Source organism: Lacerta agilis, chromosome 8 (genome assembly GCF_009819535.1).
Source record: "Lacerta agilis isolate rLacAgi1 chromosome 8, rLacAgi1.pri, whole genome shotgun sequence".
Taxonomy (NCBI): Eukaryota; Metazoa; Chordata; class Lepidosauria; order Squamata; family Lacertidae; genus Lacerta; species Lacerta agilis.
The window spans coordinates 41,865,139-41,876,925 of record NC_046319.1 but is presented as its reverse complement, the minus strand read 5'-3'; positions in this window follow the sequence as shown (position 1 = coordinate 41,876,925).

Genomic DNA, 11,787 nt, shown 5'->3' with positions numbered 1-11,787 from the left:
TGTACACAACACAGCTTTACCAATTGGTCAGTTACTTGATAAATGTATAGCCTGCTTCTCCAAAGCTGAAAAAGAGACCTGAAATTTCAGCTGTAATCAAGAGCAATTTAGAAACTAAGCTGCAAAACACAACAGAAGTGGAATGTTTTTACTTGACATTGAAAACTCAACAAAGATATTACCCAGCATCTCTCCCTCAGGAGAGAATTAAGGAGACCTGACACCTCAGCTCCCACTGATTTAATCCTGAAACAAAGTCTATCCATGAGATCTTAAAGAGGATCACAGGGGATCCTCTGACAATGAAAGCCACAAGTCATAAACATAGCATTGGAAGTGTCCATGGAATGTATATTTTTTTCAAGCAATGATAATCACAAGTTGTAATGATATCATAAGCAATTGGCTTGAGTGCGAGAAGACTACCTGGGTAAAGCTATAATCATCACGTAACTAGAACTGTAGAGTAGAGACCCTCCGAACATATGGAGAGAACAGCCTTGTTATGGAGAAGAGACTAGCAACTTCTCTCTCTGTCAGGGGACATCGTAGTAGGAACAAAGGAAGAGTCAGACCATTGCTCCATCCAGTACTGTCTACTATGACAGTCAGTGGCTCTGAAGGATTATACACAGGGGAAGATGCCTAGAAATGGGAGGGATTGAACTTGGGACCTTCTGCATTCAAAGCAGATGCTCTACCCAATGTGGATAGCATGCCTGTTTGTTTGCTGTAAACCTGGTGTGCATGAACTTTACCTGCCATTAATTTTAGTTGGTGTTCTGTAGTAGGAGGGGCTACAGCAGTCTCCCTGCTTATCCTTATATTTTGCCCTGGTTTTTTTTTTTTAAATGCCATTTTGTTCCTTTGCATGTATGTACATTCTTCCACCGACAGCCACTCTAATTACAGATAGCCCTGCAGATAATTTTGTGGGTGGTTGATCTATTTTCTCTTTTTTTAAGGCATAGTGTATACTCTTAAACTAGAATGTTATTTAAGAATTAACTGGGCTCTTACAGTGACACTGTGCACTGCGTAATTGAGTCAAAATCGCTATTCTGCACAGTCTGCCATCACTATGTAATTAGTACTCAGCCAGCCTCTTCTGGCAACACACATCTCTTGCCCTCTTACTGCAGGGTCAGGCTGTGTAAGTGCCCCTTAAAAACAAAGACAGCGTTTCTCCTTTGATTTCCATTTAAAAGTAACAGATCAGCAGACCCTTGGGTGAAAAACACACTGAAAAGGAAGAGAAGCAGAGGAGGAGAAGGATGAAGCGATCAAAGAATCCTGATGAACGCACGGAAATGGGCTAAACAGTCTCAAATCTCCATCCCACTATGCATTTCTGTCCGTGAGAAGTGTCCTCAATATCCCCCATCACGGCCCTCCCTTCTTTATCAGCCGATGCAAACTGTTTCCCCAAAGCCGTTCCAGCTTTGGGCTTAAGCTTAGGAACCCAATTGCTGTCCGGAGCTATTTCAAATGTTTGCCTCCATTGTCAATTTTCCATTTATGGAAGAAATTGAATGCTGGCTTCAGGCCATAATGAGACTCCCTGATTGTTAAGTCTCATCAGTTTTTTCTCCCCAGTAATTCCCTCCTCTCGTATTTTGCTATCTTCTCCTATAATCTTAAAGGCAGAAACAGGCTTAGGAAAAGGAATGCTACAGAGGGTCATTCAGGTGTGAAGTTGTTGTTTTGAAAGCATGGTTGTCACGACTAGGGATGGGCAAATGGGTAAGTCCCCATTTCTCTCATATTTTCCCTATCTTAAATTCACTTCTCCACATTTCCACGTCAGTTTGTATTTAGTAATAATAATTTTTAAAAGTCCTCAAGAAAATTCATCAGCATTTCAGCGTGATTTTTCTTCTAATATACACATTTCTGTACATAAGCAATTTTGCCTTTTATGCACATTTTTACAAAGCAATTTCCCTTTTAGAATGGATATTTGTATGATATTTTCACTACCGTATAATTCTTTTTACACATTTAGCAATAGCTAAAGGGTTATAGTAGCAGCCAGGATGACAATGGAGCAGCTTCCCATTTCTACCACACTTGTCATAGACTCCAACCCAAATTCTTAGGAATGCAAATGAAATAAAAGAAATATCAATCTATAAGCAACATTTATTGATCACAAATTGCCATCGTTAGGGGGAAAAAAGGTAAAAAAAAAAAAGGAATACTATGGTTTTGAGGAATCATCTCATTAAACACAGAGTTCCCTAACTGGCAAGGGAGGTGCACTCTGCCCATGCCTATGGCCTTAATTTCTGAAGCTCATAGTTCCAACTTAATTTTCTTACATTATACTTTGTTAACCTATTTTCTGCTCCAGGTCCTTTCTGACCTTTTTAAAAATCATTCCTAGGACTTTATTCATCCCCTGAACAGTCCCATCAGCCCAAAGGGGTCAATATGGACTACTTTTGGAAAGCTTGTGCTAGTGTATGGTATGGTATGGTATAGCTGACCAGGATGAAGGTGGCTCTGAGCATGCATGTTAAACCTACACACCTTGCAGCACACAAAGCCATAGCAGCCTGCCAGCCACAGACTGCTTGACAAGCCCTTCTGTGAATACATTGTGTGCATTACCAAGAAGCCAGAAAAGAATATCAGAGCTTTGGTGGGATATGTTCAGCCTTGTGGATAATGAAGTATGTAGTTTTGTGATCCTCCATAAATATACTCAGTTATTATTCCCTCTGCCTGCAAATAGAAGGAGGAGTAGGGGTGGGTAGAGTAAGTAGGTTAATTGACAATTTGGAAGTCTTGAATAATAAATATAAATAATTTGTGTGTGTGTTTGCTGTGTATTCTTGACTTACATTATACCTGTGATGGGATTTTTTCCTCTGCTAATCATCTTGGCCAAAAAAAAATGTGATTTTTTTATGGTACCTTTTCCAAACACAGCTGCTTTATCAATTTCATCAATTTTAATGCAGGAGAAATACCTTACAACATATGGTAGATTCCTGGAAAGCTGCGGGCATTAACATTAGAAGCCCTTATTCAGGACAGGCCAAAACAACAATTCTAACATAAAGCAGAACAAACACTTTTCAGCTGCTTGTAAGCATAGTAGTTTCGAGAAAGTGATTTACTCCATAGTAAAGTTGAGCCTTCTTGATGATGCCTATGGGCTGCTGTTGATTTACGTCACCTTAGGAACTTATTCAATGAACTATTAACTTGTTGATCCAGGAGAAAGATCGCTTTCAGAAATCAGTATCAGAAAGGGCAGCCATTTCTATACAATGTAACCACCAACCAATTTCAGTTGCACTTATATTAGGGTTGCCATATTTGTCTTTGCCCAAAATTGTTGACTTTTTTGCCAATTTCCATCCGGACATGTCCAGGAAATTCTGAATGTTTGGAAACCCTAAAATTTCCATCCACAGCTCTCTGCCTCTTTCTAGCTTTTAGAAACAGGCAAACAGTAAGAAATTGATGGCTCATCCCCACATATCACTGGAATGAGGTGTGCAGAAGCAACCTGAGTATACTGAAGGGTGCAAATGGAGGGCATGTGACAAACATCTCTCAGTTGCAGAGCGTGCAAAAAGGACAAAGTGAAGACATGCAGCTACCTCAGCTACAGAGAGACCCCTGGAAAGTGGTCCACAAGCAGGATATAAGAGTAATATCTCTTTTTCATTGTGGTTCCCAAGGGACTGGAATTCAGCTGCTGCCTTTGATCTTACAGCCAAAGCATACAGTCACCGAAACAAGTAGCTACTGATAGCCTTATCCTCCACAAATATGTCTAATCTAATATTACAGCTGTTTAAATTGATGGGTGCCACCAGATCTAGTGTGCTCTGTACAGAAGTACTCCCTTTGTCTGCCCTGAATTCACCTCTTTGCCCAAGGGCTCAACTCAAATTAAACTTTATTTTGGTCTACCAAGAAAGGATTCTACTTTTGCTAGGTGTCTGACAGCATATAATTAACCATGTGCATTCATCTCTCATAATCTCTAGTTTGTAGTAGGGTCATTTTATCTCCACCATTTCCTCCCTGGAAAGCAGCAGAGAGGACGCAACCACGTAATATTTTTCATTACACACTGTTGACTATTCAGAGTTTCCCCCCTTCCTTTTTACTGTACAGTAATCTAAAATAAATCAGTTATGTATCTGTCAGCTTAATCTTCATTACAATCTATTATTGCAAAGGTTTCTACAATCTGACAGAAGATTTACAGGGTATAAAAGCCTGCCTGAGGGCACAATGTAATTAGAGGAGGGACAGAATCAAAGTACACAGCGCTTGTTAGTCCTGCTAGAGAGGAAGATGTAAAAAATTCTCACCATCAGTAGAACCCATAAAAAAATCATTTTTTTCTAGCTTTGCAAGAACAGAGGGACCTGCATACCTGACATCTATTTACCACAGAGGAGGAAACAAAGCCAAGAATAACTAATGGCAAATGACATGAACATGAGGTTAAGAAAGTCAAGAATCAAAATCAATATACTGTATCCACATGTTTAGTCCCCTAAATCTTTCTCTTGCTATAAAAGCCACTTCCCAACATTCCATCCTGTGACCAAGAGAGCAAACCTAGACTGCAAAATCTGATAAGCAGATTTTCAATGGGTGAGGTGACCAGAAGCAGGAAGCAAGATTATTTCCCACTCCCTGGCCAGGGGTGGGCAGATTTTTCAGGCTGATGTTTAGCTCACCAAACTCTTGCCCATCAAGAGTTAGACATCATTTTCTGTATTGTAGTTCTGCATTTCTGTGATGCGGACTCCCGCCAGCACCAGCCATCATGGCCAATGTTCAAGAATGATGGGAGTTGTAATTTTCCAACATTTTCCTATCCTTGTTTTATGACCTATGGACAATGTGGAAATAAAACTGAACTGTACAAATCTGAAAGTCCGCCATTGACTTGATGTCAAAGTCATCAAGTGATAGGCCATTATTCCAGAGGCTGAGAAAAGGTGTGTGAGTTGGGCCACCTTAGAATTAAGACATAAGGAGAAAACCAAAGCAAAATGTTGCACTGTATTGCCAGTGCCTCTTGTTCAGGATTTCAACCAGTTTGAAACAGAAGCCTTGTAGGCTGTAGTTTAGGGACTACAGAGGACACATTTTCACCACACTCCTGAAACCTTTCCCCACAGTCCTATGAAGTTCTAAAAGACTTAGGACCAGTTTCGTAGGTCAGACCTGAATCTGGATGCTTTATTACAATATAGCCAAGGAGTGTTTGACGTGGGGAGGAAAGTGTGAACCTTCTGGCATGCACCTCTGTATTCTGCACACACTGAGTATATACTATAAGAAGTTAAAGGTCCAAACAGGCTAATTCCTTCTTCATTATCTCATCCCTCCCCATTAATTGACACCTTCACCATTCCACAACTCAATCGTGCTCAACCATAGACTTTATTTCTAGCCTCAGTCTGCCCAATATCTAACTCATTCTCAGTAGTGGTGCCCGCCCTGTGGAATGCCCTCCCATCAGATGTAAAGGAAATAAACAACTATCTGAATTTTAAAAGACACCTGAAGGCAGCCCTGTTTAGGGAAGTTTTTAATGTTTGATGTTTTATTGCGTTTTTAAAATTTTGTTGGAAGCTGCCCAGAGTGGCTGGAGAAGCCCAACCAGTTGGGTGGGGTAATAATAATAATAATAATAATAATAATAATAATAATAATAATTTATTATTATTATTATTATTATTGACTATCTTTGTTATGTAACTGGTCCATAAAACAAAATGGAGAAAGCAGGATTTTAGCAGAGTTGTGAATGGGTACCAGCATGTACCATTCCAACAGAAATGGCATTGCCATTCAGTGTAAACTTTGGCATTCCAAAGACAAGGAGAATAGTTTTTGAGGTATTTTATGTCTTTAACTTACAAACCTCTAGACTGTTTTGTAACTAAGGGTTCCCCTGAGTATTCAGAAACCACTCCCTTATTTTTGGGTGGCTCTGCTTCACTTCCAAAGTGGCAGGCAGTCAACCACCCAAGTCTTCTATTAGAGGGAATGATGATGATAGATAGATAATGTCAGTTCCATTACCACTTTTTTCAATTGCACTTAGCTGGTTAATAACATCCAAAGTACCACTGTCGTATTCAGCTGTTATCTAGCACACTTAGTTGCAGCTCATTTAGTCCTGCATATGCAATAATAAATGTAAACCATTTTCCACTTCAGTCTTCAAACTAGAAATTAAGGAATTGTTGCATACTCAGATCGTTTGTCACCTTGTTGTTGTTGTTGTTGTTTCAAAACTACAATGTTCAGAAGATTTCAGTTTCATATCTTTTATACTTGACATCCCAATGTAATTCTGTGTCTGTGAGTGGATCACAGTATCCTTAAAAATCTCTAGTTATGGCTATGGATGGCGAGGAGTTTGATTCAGTTTGCATTTAAAGGAGAACCTACCTAATTTGCACTTTTCGAAACAATAAGTGAGCCAAAACACACCCATCCTTTCAAATTCGCACTTCTCTGAATTTTGCAACACAGTTTTCCAACAAAGTAATGTGTCCAAAACTCCATATACTAGGGTAGTTTGTGCATATACAGATATATATATATATATGAAGATAACACACACAAATGTATTAGATAAAAAAATCTTTGCAGAAGTGTTTAGCTTGTACAAATTTGCATATTTTCGGAGCGATTCACATGAAAACGTTAATGATTTTCATTAGGACTTTAAAAAAATGCAACCTGATATGGAAATGTGGATAAATGTGGTTGGAAAAATGAGAAATAAAACCAACATTGACAGAGGTGCCCATCCCAATTACGACTAGCATAGGCTCTGTGCCAGGCTTTTGTGGACCCAAAAGTGTTTGTTACATATTTCCATCTTCTTGTAACCCACCCCAGGACCTTGTGCTGAAGGGCTAATAAGGAATCCAAATAAGAATAACATATATCTTTTCAGTGCTGGGTATCCGCCTGTAGAATGCTGCGCCCAGGAAGGAGGTTATTAAGCATAGTTGTGGCTTCTTGCTTGCTTGTCTTTTCATGGAGTGGGTTGTCTTTGACTTGCCTTTTTAGACATACTAAGGATGTGTTTTCATTTTGTTCTGGGTTTTTTATACTTGGTTTCAATAATTGTATCATTTTGTAAGTCACTTTGGGTCACGCGTAGTGAAAAAAAGCAACTAATAGATGCAATTAATAACAATTCATCATAATATTTAATAGACCTGGCTAGCTCTTGATCAGCTCTCACTGCTTTTTCTTTTGAGGAAATTAATACTGGGAATCAGAGCTAAGTTTAGAATATGGCAGGGGGTTGGGGGGAGTTGAAAGCATCCTTTGCATTTTCTATTCTGGTAACTAACATCTTCCAAGGAGATTTCAGTTGCCCACCTTGCAGTTTTTCACTCTGTAATTTAATTATAGAAAGCTTGTCTTCTATTTCAAGCCAAGTCAAGGACAACCATCAAATTGAGGAGCAGAGCCAAGCTGGGCTGACTGAGCTTTTCTCTGGAATGTGTGGAATTGCTCCATGAGAGCCAAGGGTTTTTTTTCTTCTTCTTCTGCAGAATCCTCTGAGATTTAACATGGGACTGATTTGATTCCCTCCCATTAACTAGATGAAGTATAAGCCAGAAAAGCAAGTATTTGCTTAATGGTAGCTGACAGGCCATAAAATTAATGTGCAGCATGTACACTGATAGAAGCTTAGAAGAGCATCTGATGCTTTTCACATGATCATATATACATACTTTTATATTATGAAAGCTTTAATGCACATCACATTAAATGGTCTCCATAGTAGAAATTAAGTAAGCCACAACTAGACATATTTTTAACTTTAGACTGTACCATCATTTAGCCAACATTTCTATTAGAAGAAATGTAGAGGATTAGACTGTAAGGATATTAATTTCTCATTCATTGTTATTTTTACTGCTCTTTCTCATCCTGCATTTGGAGTGTAGTCCTAAACTACATTAAAAAAAATTCTGCCTCAATGAATGAGAAAAAGGCATTGCAATGAAATACTGTCGAAGGGGACAAGACATCATGAGGTTACTGCCTCCCATTGCACTTTTTCAAATCAATAAGCACAGGACACTAGGAAGACTGCAGAGTGATGGAGAAAAGCAGCTTCCAGAAGACTGCACTGCATTATGTTCTTGAATATACTGGTGGCTCTTACTGTACAAAAAATGTCCACAGAATAACTATTTTCGTTAGAAGGCAGAGATCACAGCACTGTCACCCCTCTTTGCCTGAAGCTATTTGCTTTCATCCATATGTTTTGCATAAGCGGAAAAGCAATTCCAGTTACCATTTCCAAAGATTCCTCAGGAGTGGCTTTTGGAGGGCATGTGGTGAGGAGGAGGAGGAGGAGGAGGAGGAGGAGGAGCTACAGGAGGAGGAGTCAGGAAAGTCCCACTGCATGAGCAAAGTTCCACTCATTTATTTCTGGCTCCAATTCATTGTCTTTGGACTTGCTACCTCCCTCAATGTATAATAAAATGCTCTCATAGTGGAGGCCTATTATCTACAGCACTATGAAGTGTGCAGCTTGATACTGCTGGTGTCCCAGCAGACCCAATGGAATGACCCTGCTTCCCATGTCTCCCTGTGCTGCAGCCAGATGGAATGGTTGCTTCTAGGTGACAGCTGAGGGAGCTGCCTAATTGAGCTATTATTTTAAGAGAACCAATTGAGTACCTCTGTTTGCCATCTCTTTCTCTCTCTCTCTCTCCCTGCTACAGCCTGCTGTGTGACAGTTGAGGGAAGAGTTGTTTTTTTCAGCAGAGGTGATGGAGAAGCCCTGCTTGTCAACTCTCTTTCTCTATGTTGCAGCCTGATAGAATAGCTGCTGCCAGGTGACATGTGAAGGAGTGAAGACCCAATGAAATCAATCCATTTGCCTTGCCAATGGAGTGGCCCAGTGATGTCTGTCCTTTTGCTGCAGCCTGATGGGAGAAATCATTCAAACTTCTACATTGTGGCCTATGTGTCCACATATATCTCCAACATGCATAGCAACTCAAATTATCTGTAACCTGCAAAAATGGAGTTTCTGTGATGCAAATCTCTTTTGTCCGAGATATTGCTCTGACTCAAGTCAGACTTTAAAGGAAACTAAAAATATGATATTTTTATTTAAGGACTATTAAATGTATGCTACATTATTAGGGGATGTTTATTGACTTTATCTGCTGAAGGCAATTTGCTATAGCATTGATATAGGCAATATAGGCAATTTGCTATAGCTAAAGAGCCATATTATCTACAATAACCAAGTTTCTTAAAGCAGTAAACTTCAGTTCCATTATCAACCCTTCCAGTTCTTAATTACATACACAGGAGGATAATTAAGATTACCACGAGTTTTTCTGACCTAGTGTATCTCTGATCTCTGCATCCTCATCTAACACACCATCAGTATAATAACTTGTTTGAAGATTTGTTGACCAAAGAAAATAGATGAACATGCTAGATGGGAAAATCAAGGCCTTCTGTTGAGATCATCATAGGGTTAAGCTGCTTTAATTGTTTTTCTTCTTCTTCTTCAGAGAATCCTGGGAATTACTGTTCTCCTAGGGAGAAAGCTGCAGGAACCCCCAACAGGAAATTCTTGTTAAATCAAAATTCTAGGATACTATGAGAGAAACCACAAGGATTAAGTTTACTTTGAATTCTTGGATAGGCCCAAGGGATTATTTTGTGATTATTGCAATTAATGTACTCATCTCCTTTTAAACCACGGCGGCAAGGTAATTTTCACATAAAAGAATTTAAAACTGTTAAAAACACAGTAACAACAACAGACACACTTAAAACAAAAGGACACTCATGGTAAAGAACCATTTACTGTTTCCAGACAGTACAGATACAGATACTGTGTGCCTGCATATCTCAACAGGAATGCTATCCAGAGAACAGGGGGGTCCCCACTAAAAGCCCCACTCTGAGTTACTGTGGAGTGGGCTTCGAAAATCTTTGCTTTCAGTTTCATATTTCTCCATTCTTAAATTTTGTTCTCCACAACAATTAGTGACTTTCTTTAACCTCATGAAAATACATCAGCATTTTATTGTGACTACCTCTCAGTATATATTTTTGTATGAAGTTTGGACTAATATAGACATTTCCTCAAACAATCTATTCTAATATAATACAGTATTATAACAGCAGCAGCAGCAGCAGCTTCCACTAATGTATTATACATACATTTATGCACACATTGCCCTAATGCACACAGATCCCACTTCCTGAACATAATGAGTTCCCAAGAAATCATTTGTTAGGTAATCTTTCGCCTAATGAGTTGACCATTTCCATTATTTCCTATGGAAACGTTTCTAATCCGTGATTTATCCAATCTCTCTCTCCACCGCCATGATTTTTCTGAACTCTCCTGCTTCCTGATTTGTCTGATTTCTGTCCATCTTCCCTTTTTCAGTTTCAGCCCAAAACAACTGCTGCCGACCAGCAAAACAAGGAAGGAAGTGGCTGGTATTCAAGCAGCTGGAGTTTGTCCTCCAGCTGCTTGAATATCAGCCATTTGTGTAGCAAAACTATTCGTCTTGTTCACTCAATCCGCTGGAGTCTGTCTTCACATGCAGGGGAAGTCCTTAACTCTCTGGTGGTTTGAGACTCATCGGCTACCCTGTACAAGTTTGCTAAATCTCCCATTAAAGCCATCCAAGCCAGCAACTATCATCACATCTTGTGGCAAAAAGTTCTGTAAATCAACAGTTGTATTTTATGGAACACTTTCTGTTGTGCCTCTGTGCTCCTTGTAGTACAGCCCATTTGAATCCACTGCTCAGTTCTCTAATAAAATACATTTAAGCAACTTTATTTCATTCTGAAGAAGGGTCTTTGGAGAACTGAACACTGCATTCAGAGAAATGAATCCAATAATGGATAACATCATACCTATGTTATCTATCTCTTTCCCCAGGTATAATAGCATAGGACACACGAATATATGTTGCCCTCTTCTGGATTGTGCTGTAATTAACATGGGGAAATGCTCCATTGCTTTCTGCTCTGCTTCCATTTAGTGTGGGCTAAAATGTGTGTGTGTGTGTGTGTCCAGTTTTAAAAGCACCATTTGCTTTAATGGATTGTCATTTCCAGGTCACTTGAGGTCAATCTATATGAACAATGTTTTTGAGCTGCTCCTGTGTTATGTAATCAACCCAGGGCTGGTTGAGCCTCCAGCCATTTAATTTTCAGGGCTTGAATTTAGCTGACTGTAAACCTAGTGAAAAGCCAGCTTTCAGAAAGAGATTGGTTGCTACCAACAATGTAGCCGTACTTACTAAATGCCTAACTCTCTAAATCAATTATGGTCAGACAGAGAGAAAACTGAAAAGAGACGCTTGATTCTAAACAGCTTAAAGCTATCATTCTGCAAAGATTACTTCCTTCCCTCTTGACAACATCTGCTTTTCTGGGGATAAGCAACACTCTTACCACCAATTGTGCCAATACTTTCAACTTAGGGATGTTTCATCCAAATTTCTCTCTGGATTTTGGGATTAGAATCGGTTGGCCTTCTTGCCAAAGTGGAGCCAATGCATTTGGAATTTTCTGTTGTCTTTAAAGACAAGAGGAAAATGCTTCCCAAATTTTGTATGAAGCACTGAGCCTATTGGGTTTTGTATCGTTTTCAGTTCTTTAATCAGTATCTTCCTCCTACCCCTCCTTGATGAAAAGCAAATGATGTGAACTTGATGTGGCTTTGAAGCAGCTCTCCTGAATTTGATAACCCCATTGCCAATAGCACATGCA